Below are 23,530 nucleotides of genomic sequence, written 5' to 3' on the forward strand. Positions count from 1 at the left end.
AATGGGATGCTGTGTTGACATGGCCCCAGTGCCTGCAGGGACGGTGCTGTGTTGGCACATATCAGCACTTGGGAGAGTCAGGCTTTTGCCAAGCAGCATGGATCGGCACTGGAGAAAGTCAAGTTCTTGCCAAGCAGCCCTGCCAGGCACCAGGACCCACCTTTGCAGCCTCGCTCGGGCCGGCTGGGCAGTAGCCTGGAGGATTTTTTTATTATTATATTTTTTTGTTTTTAAATACAGCTGAAACAGATGAATGCCAGTGCACAGTAGAAGAAACATCAGGCAGAATACATCAAGCCCATTAAACCACAGCCATCCTGCACAGTTACTCTGTCATTATTTTAGCATGTTTTCAATGTTTATTACTAGGCATTATTTTAATATTATAATATAAGAAAATGTAAGAAAGTAAACTGATATGGTCACCAAACCCAACGAGCTATTAAATAGGTAATAGTAATCTTAGTCAATTAGTTTGGAGAGAAGGAGGCTGAGGGACAACCTCATTCCTCCCTACAGCTTCCTGTGGAGAGGAAGTGGAGAGGGAGGGACTGATCTCTTCTCCTTGGTATTCAGTGACAGGACAGGTGGGAATGGCTCAAACCTGTGTCAGGGAGGTTCAGAGTAGGAAACATTTCATTGTAACACAGTAATAGTCTCCTTTAACGCTTGTGAAGCTTGAATGTGGCAAGATACAAAAACTCCAGATGGCCTGACAGAGTATGCCAGAGTTTTTAAGATCCCAGTGGATATTTTATAGAATATGGTTGAAGACAGCAGGAAAGGGTGAATGTTGGGAAGAAATGAAAGGAAGAATAAGTAATAAGGAGGTAAACCCAGATATTTTAAGTGATCTGGCATGTGTCATCCATTCATCCTTATGAAAAGCAAACATCTTCACCAGTCCTTATAAATTCCTAGGTCCCAGGTGGCTGCATGAGCCAAATGGTTGATTAAAAAGTAGAAGTAAGAATGGAGGAAATTAAGATCCAGAATCACGTGATCAAAGGAAAGAGAAGGCTACAACAAGATTTCTGCATCTGAGAAGGCTGTTGAAGAATATTAATCCATGGATGTTAGGAAGTACATTTTGAAAAGCCTTAGGAATTACAGCTGAATTTGCAGATAAAATCTCTTTTTCTTCTAAAGTTTCTCAGTCATAAGTTTAAAAAGGTGAAATCACTGACATACTACAGAGAAATTACATTCCTCCAGAAATACGCTTGCTTGCTTTTAAATACCAATGACATTATGCACATTCCTAGAATGAAGCATATGGATGAATGTGAGTAGCTTTAGAGTCTTATATTGAAAGTCTGGGAACTTATTTATTGATTTATATAAAACAATAATGAAGTATTTTGCAAAAATTGTCTTCATATAAGAATATATAGTCGACAATTACAGATTTTAAAGAGACTGTTTTCCCTCACCTCAGAGGTTAACTTTCTGTTCTTTCTAGCTCTTCACAATTGTCAAGATATTCAAGCCAATAGATGTTGTCTATCCTTTCTTTTTACATATTCACACCTGTTAAATTTTGTCTAATTTTGACTTAAGAACAGAGGAGTCAAGTAACAGCAACTGTATCTCAGGTCAGTTCAAGTCAAAAGTATCAGTTGCTGAAGGAATGAAAAAACAAGAAGAAAAAAAGTCCAGCCATGAGTAAGACAGGCGACAGATGATCTGTCCAGACAGGTTACTCATGGAGATGTATGTTCAGTGTTGGAGGTCAGAGGGAAGGAGCAGGAAATGTGACAGATCCCCAGGCAAAGCATTCACAAGCAGTAATCCAGGCACTGCAAGGAAACTCACGTGCCTACCTTCTGCTACTGACTGACGATACTAGTCCCTTGGAGCTGACCAGCTGCAGAGGTAAAACCCCAATCCCAAAACAAGTCTATGCAATTTAATTCCACAAGACACACCTGAGGCTGATCTTGCCTACTCCATGGCAGAGTTTGTCTGTTCAGCTTTGAGACTCACCGTCTTTTGCAGACGACGGTTGCTTTCAGAGCTAACTCACTCCATGAGACAAACGGACTGAGGGCAAAACTGAATCAAAATTTTAGCTCCTGGTTACAGTGATTCAGACCACTGAAACTGTTTAATCACTCTAAAGCTGTAAAGTCAAACACAGAATGTGATTTTTCTAGCATGAAAACAGAGAAAAATATGAGATCAGACACTACAAAATTAGAAAAGAAAATTAGAAAAAAACCTGTGGAAATACTAATAATCTAAAGTTTATCACAAGTAGTTATTTATGGTACCTGAAGCAGTCTGTCTGTGACTGATGCAATTTAATTGAGAAGAATTCTCAAAAAAAGTTAGTTTATATCCAGGGAGTTTTGCCTCTGATGTTTTAGAGACTTTTATGTCTGTAACATAAAACCTAGAAAAAGTGTTTTTATATTAGAGTTATTTTAACTATTAATCCTACTATTAAATGTAATTGACATGCAATAGCATGTGTTTTCAAGTGACTGCTTAAATGTATAAGCTTCAGTTTTCATTTATTTCCTCAAACAAACTACTTTTAGTTATTTCATGCTATAGAGAAAATACATGGAGACCAGAAAGTGCAAATATTACAGGGCACAAACTAATGTAATTTTTAACAGTTGTAGTAAAGATGTTTGTAAACCACTTAGGAAAGAAAAAGTTATAGCAAATTGTTTTTCATAAATACCTGTGACGCTGTTATAATAAACCCTGTTTGCAGTATCTTGTGGCATTTCCATGATAGTGAAAGTCAGCTAGGGTGAGCGAATTAAGCGACACCAGAGGGAATTTGTATATCAGAGCCAAGGATAGATCTCATGAATTTACTGCTCTGTACTGAGGCTCTTAAGGTATATCTTTAAATTATGCTCTATGGTATCTCTTTAGACACTGAGCATTTTTCAAGTTAAATTTGAAAATAATTCTATTTAATAATTTTATGTCAATTTTATTCTTTCATATTCTAAAGGTATGTCACATTTGTAATCAGGAAAGCGATTAGTAACCAAGCTATCTTGAGTCCTGACAGCAACAAAGCTGTCCTCATTCAAGCCAGTGTGCATGTATGAGGTCCTGAGGTATACATGTTCCTTCAATACTTCATCTGGCGAGATAAAGGCAACTTTAGTATGCCTGCAGGCGCCACAGCTACCTCCTGTGAGTGTGGTATATATCTAGCTTTAGAGTGATTTATAAGGAGATTAATGAGGACAGTCAGTTATATTTCATTAGGGAATAGTTTATTTAAAAGAGAAAAAATATTAGAATATCTGGGAAATCAGGCATCATCCATCCCCTGAGTGTTCTGAGCAGTGAGTCTTAAGTGTATGTCTGTATTAGTGAATAAAATATCCCTCACCAAGACCATGGTGTGTCTTGTCTCCATTTGGCAAACTGTCTTCCCTTTCAAAATAGGTAGCTCCTGTTATCCCTGTGTCATCCCTGAACAAGGCTCAGGCAACGTCTGGGAGAATATTTGTTTCACAAGCCAAACCTGCATCAAGGAGCTCATGGAGAGTTGTAGCTTGAGACACTGCTTGAACTCACTGGCACTGTTTATTCAGCTAGAACAGCCATATCATACAAGTCCTGGATGGCCAAGTCAGCACCAATTCCTCTGATGGTGTTCTCCATGCGCTAGACGACCACAGCTTTTGGGTGCCCAGATCCATGTCAGCACAGGCAGGGGAAAGCAAAGCTCTCGGAAGCCAGGGGTACAGAGCAGATCAGATTTGCAAGCTGGGCAGTGAGAAGATGGGTGGAGATGCTTGCAAGCAATACAGCAGGATTTAGGCACTGTTGGTTAAAAAGATCTGCACTGAGGCATGTTACAAAGCAGGGCTTTTGATACTGTCTCACAGTATCGTCCTGGACAAAATGTCCAGCATACAGCTGGATAAACACATAATGCAATGGGTGAGCAATTGGCTGACAGGTCAGGCTCAAAGGGTTATAGTAAATGGGGTTACATCACGCTGGCGACCAGTCACTAGTGGGGTTCCACAGGGGTCCACCTTGGGGCCAGTGGTCTTCAATATCTTCATAAATTACTTGGATGCAGGACTTGAAGGACTACTATCTAAGTTTGCTGATGACACAAAACTGGGAGGGGCTGTTGACACTCTCGAGGACAGAGAGGCCCTGAAGAGAGATCTGGACAAATTAGAGAGCTGGGCAATCACCAACCGTATGAAGTTTAACAAGGGCAAGTGCCGGATTTTGCACCTGGGACAGGGCAATCCTGGATGTACATACAGACTGGGGAACGAGAGGCTGGAAAGCAGCCCCGCGGAGAGGGCTCTGCAGGTTCTGACGGCAAGTTGAACATGAGTCAACAGTGTGCCCTGGCAGCCAAGAGGGACAACTGTGTCCTGGGGTGCATCAAGCACTGTATTGCCAGCCGGTCGAGGGAGGTGATTGTCCTGCTCTACTCTGCACTCATGTGGCCTCACCTTGAGTACTATGTGCAGTTTTGGGCGCCACAGTACAAAAAGGATACAAAGCTACTAGAGAGTGTCCAGAGGAGAGCCATGAACATGGTGAAGGGTTTAGAGGGGAAGCCGTACGAGGAGCGGCTGAAGTCGCTTGGTCTGTTCAGCCTGGAGGAGACTGAGGGGAGGCCTTGAGGAGACCTCATCACAGTCTACAGCTTCCTCACAAGGGGAAGAGGAGGGGCAGGTGCTGATCTTTTCTCCCTGACGACCAATGATAGGACCCGAGGGAACGGCAGGAAGGTTTAGGTTGGACATTAGGAAAAGGTTCTTCACCGAGCGGGTGGTGGAGCACTGGAACAGGCTCCCCTGGGATGCAGTCATGGCACCAAGCCTGACAATATTCAAGAAGTATTTGGACAACGCCCTCAGACATATGGTGTGAATTTTGGGGTTGTCCTATACAGGGACAGGAGTTGGACTCGATGACCCTTGTGGGTCCCTTCCAACTCAGGACATTCTATGATTCTAAATCTGGTAAATCATTTTTCTTCAGTGGAAAAGTGTTTAGAAGGAGAATTTCTGACCAGCTTTGTCACTGTATATGTACTGAACCAAATCTCGCTGCTTTCCCTCATCAGCCTTCTTTCCTTCTGCTTTTCTGAATCTCTACAGCACCAAAGAGAAACAGAGCTGCCACTCCTCCATTGAAAAGACTGTCATCTCATTCCACTACCTAGTCCATACTACCTTTCTTAATAAAAACATAGAAAGGAGAAAGCCAAATTTGGTCCGTGACCTGTGAAGACTCCTGGACATGCAGCAGCCCCCACTGCACCGGAAGGAGGTCAGGGCAGCAGAAAGGCTTTCAAATGCCTTCTGAGGTGGGGAGAACTGAGCCCTCCTACCCATAGTGTAAGCTGCTCCTTACAAAACTCAAGGAGGACTAAGGATACTGATCTTCTGTCCTCAAGTTCTGTTGAACATCTTTGAAAAACATATTTCAAGAACTTCAAAGTAGTGAATGCTAGAATCTCATTGTTTCATCATTGTTATTAAACATTAGCATGTGTTTTTACTCTCATTTATCTAACATACTCTTTACTTAAGTAGGTCAAGGCTGCTCTATAATAGATGTGATAAACAAATGTGTATGTGTTTCTTACTCCTACAGTATAAATCTACAAATTATCTTCTGTTTTCTTTTGGATAAGGTATTTTCTGTTTGTTTATTTATTATTTTGTTTGTTTTATATATATATATGTTCTGTTCTCATTATAAATATAAACAGTGATGATACATGACAGTGCCCTAAAATGGTATAAAAATTGCATTAACATCTGAAGAAAGGTAACCTCAAACTCAGATTGCTGCATGCAAGCCAAGAAATACACTACAAAGTAAGGTAAAGAGACACAGTCAGTAATAGGTTATTTCTAAGGGACAAGTTGTCTGAAAAGATTCATAATGGAATATTGACTTTCTCAAATTTAGGCCACTAATTTTCCTGCAACAATTTAGTGCAATTACTTTTATTTCTAAGTTTTGGGAATGTAGGTATTTCATTGCATATACCTGTATCTACCCATTGGTGTACGTATAGAACATGATGAAATACAGAAAAGTGAATAACTGTTACTAATATGTATAGCCATAACATAATGTAAATAATAGTTATGATTTTATTTTTAAGTCACTAAGGGAAGTTGCTGTTTAACAAAATTGAAACAGCCTGTCGTAACTTAAGTAATAAAACAAAAACTTAAATAATAAAACAAAATAAAAAATTAGCCTGCTCCTAGAGGCAATCACCTGTAAAAGTGCATGTAATAAAATAATATTAAAATTTTAAAAACAAAATACAAATCACAATAAATTAAAACATTAAATGAAATGTTGAAATATTCTTAAAGCATTGACGACATAATAGAAAATAAAATGTACATTAAAATCCAAGTATATTTCCAAAATATGCATTTCAACAAATAGGAAAACTTTATTTTGAAAAATCTTATTAAGACATAGCATTCCCGACATCAGTATTCTGCTCTGGGAGAAGAGAAAAAGGCCTAGCTCTTGAAGACAGCTGAATAACTTATATCAAAGAAAGGAAAAATTCACTTATGGAAAATCCCTCCATGTACAGAGCTCGGGGACACGTTCTGGCTTTCTCTTTCCTTTAGTCCAAAACAAACCTGCCTGACCCAACTAAGGCATTGCTCAAGCGTGCACAAGGGAGATTCCTCTTTCTCCTGGTGGAACTTTTTTTTCAACTGTGGCATTTTAAGATTGCTAAATGCTTGTAGTAAATAGTATTATGACTACTGGGACATCATGAAATTCCTAGAAATTGAGACCATGCAGCTACAGATTTATGCTTTAACGTTTGTTTTCCTTCCCTTTTTTTTTTTAACTACTATATGTAGTTTATTTTTCCTATGAACTAGAATGCGTATAGCTAGTTGGTTTGAAAAAAAAATTCTTAATTAAACATTAAATAACTGTCTTCTTGTGTGTGGTTTTTTTTGTTCAAAGTGATAATAATGATAATAACCTTTTGAAATTAAAAATTCCAGTTGTACTATATTTATCCAACTTTAAGTGCTAAAACTTTTTTTTCCTCTCTCTTTGGAGCAGAGACGGATGTTACAGGAAAATGGATTCCTATTAAAAAAAGATGTCTATGCAGCAGAGGAAGAACAGTATTTTATATTGTATTGTATCTTGTATTTTACATTCCTTTACATTATTCCTCTGTTTAAAATAATGACATTTCTGCTCAATATCACAATGCAGAGGTGATATGACTGCATACAATGAGAACAGATTAAACAAGTCATTGAGTAATAGAACTACATTCTTAGGAACATTTTTGCCACAAGATAGTAGATTAAATTGTTCTGACTACTATACAAGCCAGAGTGAAAGTAAAGTGTATAGATTAATAATAGTCCTCCATATAATTTTAAAAGCTTTCTGGGAAAGAATGAAAGTAATTTGGCAAGCAAAATAGCTTTGGCAATTCACAGGAAAATGAGCAGAAAATAAGACTTTATGTTCTGCTTTACAAACAGCGACTAACAAATATATGAATATTAAGCAATGTTCTTATAAATACTAAAATTATTGCATGATTTTTTTGCTAACTCGGATGAAGGAAATTACCTACAATGGAAGATATCTAGCTTCAAACATTAGCACAAAGCTTCACCACGGGCATAACAAAATGACTGCAAACTGAAAATGTCAAGACAGAGTCAGATTCACTGTGACTTGATCAAGTTTATATGTAGGAGAGCCCCAACAGCAAGCAAGAGTAGGCAGAACATGTTTTGCAGATGAATTAAGTCGGTCAGTGAAGAGACAATCTAGTTTATAAATCGTAGAATTAAAAAAAAATATGGAGCACAGATCAGAGAGATTTTTTCATTAGTGGTGAACAGAATGATTCAAGTCAAGGAATACAGGTAAGACCTTATCTTCCTTCGATCACTTCACTAAGCAGACACTCACTGATCACAATCTTGATGATTTATGACTGCTTAATTGACAGGCCAGGATTCTCACATGGCAGGTAATAGGAAAATGGGGTGAAAAGTCTAATGGAGAGCTGACCTTGGAAGCAACTTTGCAAGCAAGGAGCATGAGAGGACATTTACCTAATCACCATTGCACTAGTACAGTCCACAGACAGGGAGTGCAGAGGTGGGCCAGTGATAGCAGTAAGGAGAACAAAGCAAATCATAGAATCATAGAATGCTTTGGGATGGAAGGGACCTTTAAAGGTCATCTAGTCCAACCCCCCTGCAATTGGCAGGGACATCTACAACTAGATCAGGTTGCTCAGAGACCCATCCAGCCTGTCCTTGAATGTTTCCAAGGATGGGGCATCTACCACCTCTCTGGGCAACCTATGCCAGTGTTTCACCACCCTCATTGTAAAATATTTCTTCCTTATATCTAGTCTAAATCTACCCTCTTTTAATTTAAAACCATTACCCCTTGTCCTATCGCTATTGGCCATGCTAAAAAGTCCCTCCCCATCTTTCTTATAAGCCCCCTTTAAGTATTGGAAGGCCACAATAAGGTGTCCCTGGAGCCTTCTCTTCTCCAGGCCTAACAACCCCAGCTCTTTCAGCCTTTCCTCATAGCAGAGGTGTTCCACCCCTTTGATCATTTTTGTGGCCCTTCTCTGGACCCTCTCCAACAGGTCCATGTCCTTCCTGTACTGAAGACCCCAGAGCTGGACACAGTACTCCAGGTGGGGTTTCACCAGAGCAGAGGAGAGGGGCAGAACCACATCCCTTGACATGCTGGCCATGCTTCTTTTGATGCAGCCCAGGATACGGTTGGCTTTCTGGGCTGCAAGAGCACATTGCCAGCTCATGACCAGCTTTTCATCTACCAGTACCCCCAAGGCCTTCTCCTCAGGGCTTCCTAAGGAGACAAACCGCAGGCTAGCCCTGATTAGGAGACCTATACATTCCTTGTCACATCCAACAGAGGAGTTAATTGCTGGAGAGACAAGCTACTACTAGATATCTTCTACTGGACAGGTATGCAGGAGCCAGGTTAGGGTAGGTGCTACAGTTTTCTCCAGAAACTACACAGCTTTAAGTGTACATTTTCGTATCTGGCATGCTTCAGGGAATCCCACTAGTCCTGTCCTGGGGATAGAAAATCTGTTACAGAGCCTTCAATAACTGCTACATGCTTATCAAGGGCTGTGAATCTGATCTAGGCTGTATCTGTGCTCACAAACTACAAGCACATGCTGCTTTCAAGAGACTCAAGTGTTTACCACCTCTGTCACATCCTGAAATTGCTGATTCTTTCAGCAGTTAGGAAGGAATCTGTCTGGAAATCATCCAATCCCAGTGAAAGTAATGGGTATACAAGTGCCAGGAGGGAAGCAGGACTTTCTCCAATAAACTCATGGGGTCCAGAAGCACCACAAGTAAACAGAGCGATTAATCCTGCCTCTCTTCCCATCTTCCATGTGCCAGTAAGGCAGTACACACATATAAGAACTGTCTTTAATTTTAAAGGCACTGGTTCAGCTCAGTTGCTCTGCTATCAATAACTGAAAGTTTAATCATTTAATTTGCTGTAACAAATGTGATAAGATAAACAGCTATAAAGGGAAGGACACAGGCTGTGTACTGTGCATTTAAAAAGAGGAGTCTCAGTTTACTATTACAGTTCTCATACAGCACAATTTCATTTCCTGGGTCTTGTCCGTCTGTGTTTCTACCTCACTGGTTTCAAGCTGATCTTTAACTAACTGTACAATTTCGCAGCCATTATCAAACCTATGTACCTAATTTTCATCAGATGATGTTCTGGTTCTTGAATTTGCTCTTTCCTTGTCACTTTATGTCTCAACCTGCAATAAAGCATATATGGCACTCTTTTTATCATTATATTCTCTCATAAGCAAAGTATTAAAGGATGTTGTATCGTCCCTGTGCATCTTGTATAGTGCCACATCAAGTTCATTTCATGAACAAACATATTAGTTTTAATTAATATCAGGAGCACAAAATACACCCTTTGAATATCTTCATATGAGATAACAGCCAGCCATGTTTATTTTCTTTTTAAAACTACATTGACATTAATCTGAAAGCAATAGCACATTGCTCCTTAAGCACTAATCAAGATTCCTTTGGAATATATGAAGTAAATAATGGCTGCTGAGCTCTTAGTAATGCCAAGGACTTCTTTCAGTATCTCTGATTTTATTGAGTGGTGAGTGACTCGATATTAAGTGGCACTGTGGGAATCAGAAGTAATAATTAATACCTTGGATTTGTATTTTGATTTGTGGTTTGCTGTGAAATCTTGAAAAAAAGACTGCAGAAATAATCTAGCTATATATAGAAACACTACATTTATCTGTCATTAAACTGTGCACTGTGTGAGCTATGTAATTTTATCTGAAGAGTTTGTTAAGATAAAGGGTTCTTATTAATTCTAACGCTGTAGAGTTTGCTTTCAAAAATATTTACTATGGTGCCCAAAACTACAGGGTTATGTTCTTATAGATGTGTTTTATTATTTATCTGTACTCGAAAGATATACTGGCAATACGTGCATCTTTCTCAAATGGGTCTAATAGCTTTGGCCACAAAATGCAGCCATCTGCATTGAGAAATCCATCAAAATGGTACTAGAGCTCCAAAGGAAATGGAGCTGATGTTGTGATGACTGCACCTCAGGTCAGTTGGTTAAAAATAATGTATGTGATTAATTTTTAAATGCTACTCTGTTGGGTCCTATGTATTTTGTAAGTAATTATGTAAAGGAATCCCCTAAAACAAATGACCAAGTATCTATACCAAGTCTTTCCTTTTAGTGTCATACCACTGTGTAGAAGGGTGGATAACAATTGTATTAAAGGCTACCTGAGGACAAGTCGGTGGGAAATGGTATCTGTGACAGATATTCCTCCCAGGCTTCTGGCATAGCCATTCTGCAAAACACCAGTATGTCAAAAGACATGTAACCGGAACAGTACACGGGGGAAACGAGGAAATAAATATTTTACATTCTTCATCAAACACAACTAGGCTAAAGTTCGGGTAAAATTCTCAACTAAATCAGTGCTTCCCGAAGTATTCTCTGTATTCTGTGGTGTCTATCAGAGAGCACCCAGAATGTTTTCTCTGGTTGGCTGCAAGGATCAGCCTACTGGGAGCTAATGATGCTCTTTTTCCTAAAATGGGGATCCTGGAAGGGTATCACTCCTCATGTATACGCAGGGGACCACAATACTTCATGTATGAATTCATGCAAGTCATTAGCTTCTGCAGCCTTTTTGTCTTTTCCCTTAGACCACTCTGCAGCTTCTGCACAGCAAGAGATTGAATGTAGCCTGATAGCTCCATTTCAAAATCTTTGTACATACCCAGCAGAATTTAATTTTAATTTTCTATCTTAGAAATGATAAGAAGCAAGAAACAGAAACAGATAGATAGATAGAAATAGAATTTTCTATAATAGCACAGTCATATCATGTTCTTACATTTATTGAAAGTAATCATTCTCCAGTGACTTGACTATAAACCGCATGACTAGAATTTCATGATCTAATAGCACTGAAATGGGCATAGTGCCTTTTCCATATGCAAGTATGTATAAACCGTTACCATTCACTTCTACAGAATGTCATAAGGGAAATAGCTAGTGATGGAGAGCTTCCATAACTGGAAATGTATATATCAACTTATTCCTGGAAGACCCCACTTCAGAAGGGGACAGAGGAAAATAACCTGAGGAAAAGGCTGAGTTTATACCTTCTAGTGATTAGGGCAGTGGCTGGGAGGACAAACCTAGCTTCCAAGCATTGCTCAAAAAAGTACTTGTAAATTTTAAGTTTAACTTTCAGTGGGCAAATACAGAAGCAGTCCTGGGAGCAGGGCCTGGAAAGGTAGCACAGCTATATGAGGAGGAACAGACATACACAGGGTACCTAACAGCAGGATTGCACTATTAAAAAAAAAGTGTTGGTCATTAAAATCTTCAAAGAACATTAAATACATCTTGTCTCTCCTTAGACCAGCACTCGCCCTACATACCCAATGCTACCAGTTGACTTAGGTTTCGTCTTCCAGTTAGCTACGGGGACTTACACAGAAGAACTCCCAGTTCCTTCGTGCAGGTCAGGCACAGACGGAACAGAGGCTGGGAGATATTTAGACTGGAGTACTTCTCTGTGTTTGCTTAAGAACACAGTGCTCCTAGAGATTGTTAATGTCAAACCACCAGCAGAAAAGGAAGGAATTTCATTTTATTTATTTATTTATTTTAGATTACAAGCCTTGCTGGCTCAGTTTTGTCTAAATTACCCTTTGGATGCTTGATTCTTCTTGACTCTAGCCTTAGGTGCTTTACTGGATCATGGGATAGCTTTCAGATAAATTAAATGGATTTATACTGTTCAAATTAATGAAAAATTGGCAGACTTTGAAAACTTCAGAAGCCAATTTTCATCCACTATAATTGACTGGTGAAGTTTGATTTCTGTAAGCATATCAGAAAATTTTCTGAAATTGGTCTAGTGGTAGAAAAAAAAGTTGAAGAAGAGTTTAAGTTGAGCTTGAATAATAATCAAAAAGCTTGGGTCCTGTTTGACAGAATTAAAATAGACTATTAAAATAAACACAGCAAGGTGCTAATCTGCATCTCTGAGTATCTTAAAGAAATACATATTTCATATTGAGACAGAGCCTTTTCATTGATGAATATACTTCACCACACAAAAAGTTCCTAGCAATGCAATTGCTAGCTAGTGAGAGATAGTCAAAGGAGGGAAAAAAAAAAAAGTTTCCCAAATATTTTTGAGCCAAACTTTGTGCAGGTTTGAGTTTGAAGAAATGGCTGTATGTGAAGATACGGCTTTTTTGTCAGTTATGGGCTGTGTCCTTATCAAAGACTCTCCTAGTCATTTAAAAATTGATTCTAGCACAGAAATGTACTGTATTGCTGCATTTCTGTTACTTTAACTTCATTAAAGCACAGTATAGAATCATAGAAAAGTCTGGGTTGGAGGTGACCTCTGAAGACCATTTGGTCCTACCCTTTCTGAAAGCAGAGACTTAGATTAGGTTGTTCAGGGCCCTGTTACTATGAACTATTATTCTTAAAATGGGTGCAGCAACTAAGTGAGGTGTGAATTATATTAAAAAGCAAGGAAAGCATTGCATTGCAGATGTAGCACTGGTAACACGTGTAGCCTACTGAATTATTAAACACTGACTTCTATTAAAAGCAGCAAGCACTTCTAAGCAGTTTGTCCTCTGCAATTGTTTTCAGTCAGAGTTGAACATAAGCTGAACTTAAAGTTATGATTTGCTGAAGAAGATTATCCTAATGAGGTATATTTGTGCATATATGTAGGCATGAATGTATGTATGTATGGAAATTGTCTGTATTATCCCTGAGGGCAAATCCTGGAACTGTTTCATGTGCATACAAAGTGGACATACTTTTTTAACACCTTTTTCTCTAAGCACATTTATAGGAATAGGTTTTTCTTTCAAATTGCAAATAATATTGCAAAATAAAATAATCTGAAAAAACACTGGAATAGTATGAAGAAAAGTAATATTATTTTATAGGTCAGAGTTTATAATGAGTATTTTACAAGAAAGCTATAGGAAAAGTATGAAAATACAGCGAAGGCTGTAAAACATAAATGTTCTCCTTTTGATCGATGAGTAGAAAGTTAATGCATGTTGTATCACAGTAAAATTCAACCTGCTTGTTATTGGAGGGCAGAAAAGCAATGGAAAAAAATCTGTATTTCAATGCAGCTATTACCAGAGGAGTAGAATGTTTCTTTAAAGTTACAAACTTTAAAGACCAATAAACATTACAGTAAGCTATCTTGTTTTCATCTCAGTACGTTAACAATGTCTTTTAAACCCAGTATCAGTTATAACAGACTACAATATATTAAGGAGTTCATCCTTTCAAAGATCTGAGTATCTCAGTTGAAATGATGTGACATCAAAACCTTGAAACACTGCATGGCCTCATCCTAAAATGTCTTATCAACTACATTAGTAAAAATATTGAAATACCACCCCATATATCAAGTGGAAATTTTTTCTTCTGAAGTCAATTGGAAAATGGTCACGATAACATACAAGTAAATGTTGTATTTGTGTTACGTCCAAAATTAACATTAGGTTAAGAAACTGTTGTTTCTGTATGTATATAGAAAAGAATATACAAAAGAAAAGCAGAAATCTATTTAATTCTCAAAAACTCTTTAATATGGCTTTCATCTGTATGCAAAAGACTCACTTTTTTTCTGACAGTTTTTCCAACTCTGACTTATTAGGAATAGTGGTGTAGTTCCTAAAAATAATCCCAGCATTTTACTGTGAAATTATCAGTCCAAAGAGTACTGTGTAATGCTAGAAAATTAAATTCTAGAAAAGTGTCTAATTCAGATCAGAAAATGTCTTCCATCATCCCTAGACAACAATTGAGAACAACCAGTTGATGAAGAGCTATAATGAAGTGTGGAAGCATTTCCTGTAACATTTCACAGATGCAGGCAGGGAGAAGTTTGACTTTAAAAGTAAAAAAGGAATAAAATAAAATTAATGCTTTTCAGTTTAGACAACCAAGACAGAAGCTACAAAGGACTGCAGCCCGCTTTTGAAAATTTGGCCCTTTCTGTTATTCCCAAACTTTTTCGATCAAATTGATCTCAGAGTCAAGAATTTAGTAACTCTAACTCTTAACTGTGGGACTGAAATTACTCAGCTGGTTGTGACTTTTGATATTAAACAACCATAAACCTTTCTTAAATTCCTGGTGTCAGCCAGGATAGAGTAAATTTTCTTCTTAGTAGCTGGTATAGTGCTGTGTTTTGGATTTAGGATGAGAATAACATGGATAACACACTGATGTTTTAGTTGTTGCTAAGTAGTGTTTATACCAGTCAAGGACTTTTCAGCTTCCCATGCTCTGCCAGGTGCATAAGAAGCTGGGAGGGGGCACAGCCAGGACAGCTGACCCGGACTGGCCAAAGGGCTATGCCATGCCACATGACGTCATGCTCAGTATATAAAGCTGGGGGAAGAGGAAGGAGGGAGGGGGACACGTTCAGAGTAATGGCATTTTGTCTTCCCAAGTAACCGTAACACATGATTGAGTCCTGCTTTCCTGGAAACACCTGCCTGCCAACGGGAAGTAGTGAATGAATTCCTTGCTTTGCTTGCGTGCACAGCTTTTGCTTTACCTATTAAACTGTCTTTATCTCAACCCATGAGTTTTCTCACATTTACTCTTCCAATTCTCTCCCCCATCCCACCGTGGGGGAGTGAGCGAGTGGTTGTGTGGTGCTTAGTTGCCGGCTGGGGTTAAACCATGACATTTAATTACCTGAGTAAGTTGGATTTATGTTTTCCATGATAGAAGCAGCACCAAATAACAAATGAATATTTCTGACCCATAGAGTTTTTGAGCTTCTAAGAGCAAAAATCTCTCTTTGAGCAACTGAATTTTGAACAGTGGGAATTTGATAATTTTCTTCATTATCAGACTATTGGTATGTCATGAGAGACGTGTTTTCCCTATTCCTTCATTTGCAAAAAGCATATGTAAAGATACAGCTATAATGCATATTCCATCTGGTTTGAAGAATTCTGAAAGAAAACCCAAAACAAAACAAATTTCTAAACAAACATGATCTTTTGGGAGATGACCATGCATGAATACAAATAAAAATGAGTTCTTGACATGATCCACAGACATGAACAGTATTACACTAGGAGAATGAATGTCACACAACAGGTGTCAAACAAACAAGAGAGTTTATGGAAGCCCAGGAAGCACTGAAAGCTACTCATGTGAGCAAGACTGAAGAAAAGGGCACAGTGCACACATGGTGGGCTTTGTTTTCAGTGTCCTTTACTTTTATCCTGTCTACCCAGCAAAACTCCTCAGTTAGAAGGTCATTCTTCTAATCTGTGTCCTAACAAAACTTAGCATTTCAGTTTAGGAGCTCTTTTTCTGCACAGGGTGCACTCTTAGAGGAAAAGACATAATCAGATCCACCTCAATGCTCTGTCCACAGTGAAGGGTCCTGTCACTTATGTCTATATGAAGCTGTGATACAAGGGTCACATTCAGGTTCTCTTTCATAGATGCATGCCCTAGAGACTTGCTTTAGCTTTCTTTATAGTTCAACCTTTCCTATCAGTCTTAAATACTAAAATTCCTTAGGCCATTTCTCTACCCTCTTAGCAGTAAACTTACCTTAAATATGCTGAAATGCTACTTTAAGACATTCAGTTTTCTTTTGGTTTTGTTACTTAAAAACTGTCATTTCAGAAGCATGGCTGCCTTATTTTTAGTCTCTGGGCCACTCTTGTTTTAGCAGTAGGATTTCTGCAAAATGAAACTCTGCTTGGGTTTTCCCAGCTTTTCGCAGTGCAAATTATCTTAACCACTCACACCAACCCAAATTTCTCTTAAATACTTTCATACTGTCTCTCATATCACCCCTAAAGACAGGGAAGAGATTTAGTCTAAGAGCTAGGATTGCTGCCATGCTATAAAGCATCCCTGTTGGCAAAGTCTACACAGAACTGTGCTGAGAAAGCTGCTTAGCATACAATAACTTTCCTGTTTCAGTTCATTTTTTGTCTCTCTCTCTCTCTAACTCGCTCCACGTGGCTCATCTACCTGTTCAACCTTGCCAAAGGCCAGACTGTGAGTACTTCTGGGTAGAATGTACACTTTTTATTACGTGTCTGTTTTCTAGTTACCACAATAAGGCTTTTTACCTTGATTTAATCCTCTGTTGCCATGTAATGGTGAGGTGCGATGACAGAAGAATTCTGCAGCTGGTGTCTTGTTCAAAAGAAGGCAACATAATGTCTTCAGGGCTCTACGACAATTTGAAAAACAATGCCCATCATAGCCAGAGATGACAGCCTGCGGATGTCCAACTGCAACAGATGGAATCCAACAATGAGTTATCTACCACCCCTCTTGAAGCACCAGCTTAACATAAAAAACCCCAAAGCATTGTTTTGGTAGCTGTTGTTAGTTGTTCCTTTGCATGTGATGAGTTAAAACGTGTTGGAAAGAATAATTTTAACTAACAGCCATACCAATTTAAGACATTCTGTACATGAAATAAAAGTACCAGTTAGGAACTATTCGAAGTTTGGCACAAAGCTTAGCGAGAGTTCTGCATTTTTTTGCTGCTGTGAATCCATTGTACATCCAGTATCTATTTCAATCTTTCTCACTGCATTTGCCTTCAGTAATTGTAACTCATTTAGGAGATAATATGGAAGCTTTTCCTACAAATTTATTACAAATAGAAAATAAATTAGCCCCTGTAAAATCATGAGTACACTATAGGCTAGGCTAAGTAGTAATGTGTTTCAAGCTGAGCAAGCAGATGGCACTATTTTCATTCTTACTCATTTATTTTAAAGTGTTTTGTTCAATATTTCTCAGAAAAAAATGTTCTCTTATATACTGAGGATAAAAATATAGCAGTCAAACACTTTAGGAAGGGATTTATAATTTTACAGCAGCATTTTAATACATACACCAAAAAATGCTGTTTTAAAACCAACAGAAAACCCTCAGTGTTTGCAAAATGTCCCTATGTAAAATACAAAGCTTCAAACTTAACTGAAACTTTTCTGCTGAATTATGAAATAAAATTCAGAATGCCATTGTCACTTAAACAAAATTTGATGTGAAAATGAGAGCCACTGTTCTAAGAAGGTAGTATTTTATAGCACACAAAATCTTCATTTATTCAGTCTCTCACTACCTAAGTGGTGTTGACTGATTATTAAATGTAACTGTAGAAAGCTGGTTGCCAATTGAGCACTGAGTATCCTGACAAATAAAATGTGTTTCTTAACTTGACACAAAATCCTCCCAGATAGATACATCATAAGAAAAGGCAAGAAAAAAAAAATCTGTCTCCTCAGCAAGCCCAGGTCAAATTAGACTCAACACAGACAATCAAGGACAGTCACCCAGTCACGCTATTGAGCAACAGAGAAATTCCCAAACCCACTGCAGTCCTCTAGTAATTTTTGTTTCTTTAGTCACACTTCGCCAAGGTTAATGGTTTTAGTGACAAGCCTTTGGATATATAGAATCTTTCAAATCTTCCTATGTCTCGTATGTGCTATATATCCCACAGACAGATTTCATTCATCTGCTTGTCTTACATTTCCAGTCCTAAGGAAAGCACACAGGAAACTTGCTATGTGTCCACTTGAGTTACTGTTTTTCAGTTTCATTTCAACAAAACCATGGAGGGCTCCCTGTTAAAGACGATTTGAGTAATCTACTAGGAAGTAATTATTTCTCTCAGAATATTAACATGTTCAGGTTGAGGCTTGTAGGTAACGGGCAATTTAGCAATATCCTTTTAAAATGATGCAATATACTCATCATGACTCTAAAGGAGAGATGAGCATCTTGTCATGCTGGTATCCCAGTTTAATAGTATTCCTAGAAGCACAAACTTACAGAGGTTCAACATCGCTCCCAAGAAAGTAACAGATACCCATTAGTTTTCCAGTAATTACATATTCACTTTAGATACTTAGAAATATGGAAGGATATTTGTATCTCCACCATTAATTTCTTTGTGGGGTGGGGTGGGGAAAGGACCTTCTTCGATTGTTAATAGTAGAAAGGATGGTTAAAATGAGGCAGTAAGTTTGTGTCCCTAACTCTGTTTCCATAAGCTCTCCTAGAGGTCGTTATCACCTGCATGTCTGGTCGCACTTGGATGTATCATGAACAGGGTAGTACTTTTCTGTAAGAAACTTGGGTTTGTACTTTTAAGATTTAATTTTATATATTCTTCTAAGTGCATAGTGATTTTTTATTTTATGAGTCTGAGTAATATATTGATAATTGATTTAAAATTTGTATAAAGTCAGATGTACATACATACACACACACTCATATGTATACATCTATTCTTATAATCTTAATTTCCCATATGTTCATTTTTCATTAAAAATTTGTCTCCCTGTTAATGTCCAATGAGTCATTTGCTGTCTCCTACAGGGAGACAGTCCTTAATTCTTAAAATAACTCCTGTACATTTTCTACACTCATACTCACTTCAGGGACTTAGAAAGGCAACACCTCATTTGGTTGTCAATTTCACAGTAACTGAAGTGTGCTGATTTGCAAATATAATACATTTCAACTTTTTACTTTATTACGTCAAAATAGCATTAGACCTTAAACTACATTATGAGCTGACATTAAACCAAAAACAGGGTTACTATTTGCTAGTGTAGATAAATATGCATCAATTTATTTTCTCTATTATTACGTCTGACAATGCTTCAACACATGCTTGTTCAACCATTGCAGTTAAGGAACTTATTTTTTCTTTGCTTCTTTGTTGTTGGGTTTTTTTTCAGTGCAATCTGTCTTTCAACATCTGATAGAGATTTTCTTTCTTGATAGATACTTCCACTAATCTTGTGATCTATCAGAAACGCCAGAGTCTCCTGCTGTTTGAAATCTTCTGTACAATTGCAATTATACAAATCCCTGAAATAAGCGTATGTCTGGCGTATCCTTTGGGCTCTTAAAGGTCAAAGTATTACTGCTTGGCCATATTATCTACTATTTTTACATGATTTCTGTACAAGAATGTTTCCCTTGCTATATTCGCACTGCATACTGCCTTCCTTCCATAATTCATTAGAAAATTCCTTTCATCATCACCTAAAACCTGGAGACCCCACCTGGAATACTGCACCCAGCTCTGGAGCCCTCAGTACAGCGAAGACATGGACCTATGGGAACGGGTCAGAGGAGGGCCACAAAAATGAACAGAGGGATGAAACACCACTGCTATGCAGAAAGGCTGAGAGAGTTGGGGTTGTTCAGCCTGGAGAAGGCTCTGGGGTGACCTTATTGCAGCCTTTCCGTACTTAAAGAGGGCCTATTAGAAAGACAGGGACAAACTTTTTAGCAGGGCCTTTTGCAAAAGGAGAAGGGGTAATGGTTTTAAACTAAAAGAGGGTAGACTTAGACTAGATATAAGCAAGAAATTTTTTACAATGTGTCGTGGTTTAACTGCAGCCAGAAACTAAGCACCACACAGCTGCTTGCTCACTCCCCCCTGGTGGGAAGGGGGGAGAGAATCACAAGAGTAAAAGTGGAAAAACTCACAGGTTGAGATAAAGACAGTTTAATAAGTAAAGCAAAAGCCGTGCATGCAAGCAAAACAAAACAAGGAATTCATTCACTATTTCGCATCAGCAGGCAGGTGTTCAGCCATCTCCAGGAAAGTGGGGCTCCATCACATGTTACCGTTACTTGGGAAGACAAAATGTCATCACTCCAAACATCCCCCGCTTCCTTCTTCTTCCCCAAGCTTTATATTGCTGAGCATGACATCGTACGGTATGGAATAGCCCTTTGGTCAGTTGGGGTCAGCTGTCCCAGCTGTGTCCCCTCCCAGATTCTTGTGCACCCCCAGCCTCCTCACTGGTGGAGTGGTGTGAGAAGCAGAAGAGGCCTTGACTCTGTGTAAGCACTGCTCAGCAGTAACGGAAACATCCCTGTATTATCAGTGCTGTTTTCAGCACAAATCTGAAACATAGCCCTATCCTAGCTACTGTGAAGAAAACTAACTCTATCCCACCAAAACCAGCACACCAAGAGAGTGGTGAAACACTGGAACAGGTTGCCCAGAGAGGTGGTAGATCCCCGAAAACATTCAACGTCAGGTTAGACAGGGCTCTTAGCAACCAGATGTAGTTGAAGATTTTCCTGCTCACTGCAGGGAAGCTGAACTAGATGACCTTTAAAGGTCCCTTTCAACCCTAACTATTCTATGATAAAAGTAACATTTTCTACTATTTTCTACATTTTCTTGGAAGCGTTTACTTTCAATGCTCTGGGTATACAATAGGCTAAGAATTAGTCTTTACAACATGTATTAATTAAGAACACCGTATGTGTGTGCACATGGATGTGTGTCTATGTGTGTATGCTGTTTTTTACTATGTTTGCTCACAGATCATGCAATGGTTCTGAATCAAAATCTTCCAGTTCACTAGTACTGAAAAAGAAGTAGATAATTTTAGAATCGTACAAATTGCTAACACTGTCAACACAAATATAGAAATATTTATATGAAGCGTACATTACTTATTATTCTGCCACATATGCCATTGCTTTTCCTAGTGCTATTAAGCCAGTAAAAATCATGGTTTACTTTTATGTGTTAATAAAACATAATTATTTAGTGTGACATTTATCTTACACAAACTGTAGCTCAGTTTTCATTTTCAGACATATGGGTAGGAGTATCATTTTATATGTTGAATTATTCTGGAGTGAGGTTCGCTAATATATTTTTAACTCCCTCCTTAGTCAGTAAAGAAAGAGGAATAAACACCTTTAAAGGGCTATTCATACCATCCCAATAGAGGTATATATGACAATACAGGATGACTCACTCTCTGAAGGTGCCTATTTCCACTGACTTTGAAGGAGTTTAGACAGACATAGACCAGTCATCTACATTTGAGATGTCTAATGTTAGAAGAGATTAATCCTATTATTTACTTATCGGAGAAAAGATCTGGATAAACTATTTTACCTATTGTCATAAAGTCATTAATTATGAGAAAGATAATTTGGCAGTGGAACATTTGTCAAACTATTACAGTTGGAAAAGTCTTAATCTTCATGAAGACCTTTCAATAACATTTGAAACACAGAAAAACACAATGTTAAATGATTATGTGAACAATGTTAAAATGCCGATAATAGACACAAAGTCCCAAAGAAAAGTAGAAGATGCAACTTTCACAGTAAATGGAAATAATCCAAATCAAAACACAAGATTGTAAGAAATGGAATTGCAGAAGTGTTTGTAAAAAAATCTTTAAAAAATAATTCCTAACTCTACATTACTCATGTAAATTATTTTTAAAATATTCCATGGTCAAAAAGTAAATGAATAACAGTTGAATGATTGACCCAAATCAAGTTAATTGGGGAGAAACTTGCAAAAGGACATGAATGCCTTAAAAGCTGATATAAGCAATTTATCTGTAAAGTCCTTTAGGTGATTTTTTAACAGCTTTCTCTCAGTGATTACTTTCCCTTATTTTTCAGAGTTAGTGATTTCATTAAAACTTATTACTCAAAAGTTGAAACTGAAGAAAATCTTTTGCTTACTCAGCTCAGCCTTTGGGTCCCAACTCTGAACCACTTGCTCCTGAATCTTGACAAACAAAAATAATAATAGTAACATTTTTTGCTCCAATATATTTTTAAAATGTCAAGAAATAAAAGTAATACATGACTGCAGCCATTTCTCTGCAATCTCTAAGAAAACAGATTTGCATATGTGCCTGTCTCTTTGCATGCTGAAATGCAAAGGATAAATGCACACAGCAATGATAAATGCTAACTAATAATTGGGAAAAATATTATTGGGGTGGAGGAGGAGGGAAGGTAGAGGTTCATGATTTTGTTATTGTTGTGGTTTAACCCTGGCTGGCAACTAAGCACCACACAGCCGCTTGCTCACTCCCCCCTGGTGGAAAGCGGGAGAGAATCACAAGAGTAAAAGTGGAAAAACTCATAGGTTGAGATAAAGACAGTTTAACAGGTAAAGCTAAAGTTGCGCACACAAGCAAAGCAAAACAAGGAATTCATTCACTACTTCCCATCAGCAAGCAGGTGTTCAGCCATCTCCAGGAAAGGAGGACTCGATCACGTGTTACCGTTACTTGGGAAGACAAAATGTCATCACTCCAAACATCCCCCCCCCTTCCTTCTTCTTCCCCAAGCTTTATATTGCTGAGCATGACATCATATGGTGTGGAATATCCCTTTGGTCAGTTGGGGTCAGCTGTCCCAGCTGTGTCCCCTCCCAGATTCTTGTGCACCCCCAGCCTACTCATTGGCAGGGTGGTGTGAGAAGCAGAAAAGGCCTTGACTCTGTGTAAGCACTGCTCAGCAGTAATGGAAACATCCCTGTATTATAAACACTGTTTCCAGCACAAATGCAAAACATAGCCCCATAACAGCTAATATGGAAAAAATTAATTCTATCCGAGTCAAAACCAGCACAGTTATGGCCCAAACTGCCTTTAAAGCATCAAGGGTTTTTCTGCCCTACTCCACAGGATATCAATGAAATAAAGTTGCTTTCTACAGTCCTGCATTCTGGTAACACTTCTCTAAAACACGCCACTAGAGCCTCTGCTATCAATAGAAAGAGTATTTGCCACTTCTCCCATTTTAGAGTCACACGGGAGGTCATTATTCTGAAGAACAGGAATAATTATTTTGTTGGGTTTCTTTAATGTTTTGGAAACTTGCGTTTCTTGAGGTTTGGGGGTTTTTTTGACAGTTTATTGTCTTTTTTTTCCCCTTTTGTTGTATATTTGTGTTGCTTTTAATGTTCAAGCAGAATGGCATGTTATGGTATTCTAGTGACATATACTGGTGATTATTAGAAAGCAGAAGACAGAATGCCAGCAACCTCCTAGACATTTCATTATTAGTTCATAATCATAATTCATTCCCTGGAGTA

The sequence above is a fragment of the Nipponia nippon genome, unplaced genomic scaffold (genome assembly GCF_047370975.1).
Source record: "Nipponia nippon isolate SJK-2023a ecotype South Korea unplaced genomic scaffold, ASM4737097v1 scaffold_2, whole genome shotgun sequence".
In the NCBI taxonomy this organism is placed as follows: Eukaryota; Metazoa; Chordata; class Aves; order Pelecaniformes; family Threskiornithidae; genus Nipponia; species Nipponia nippon.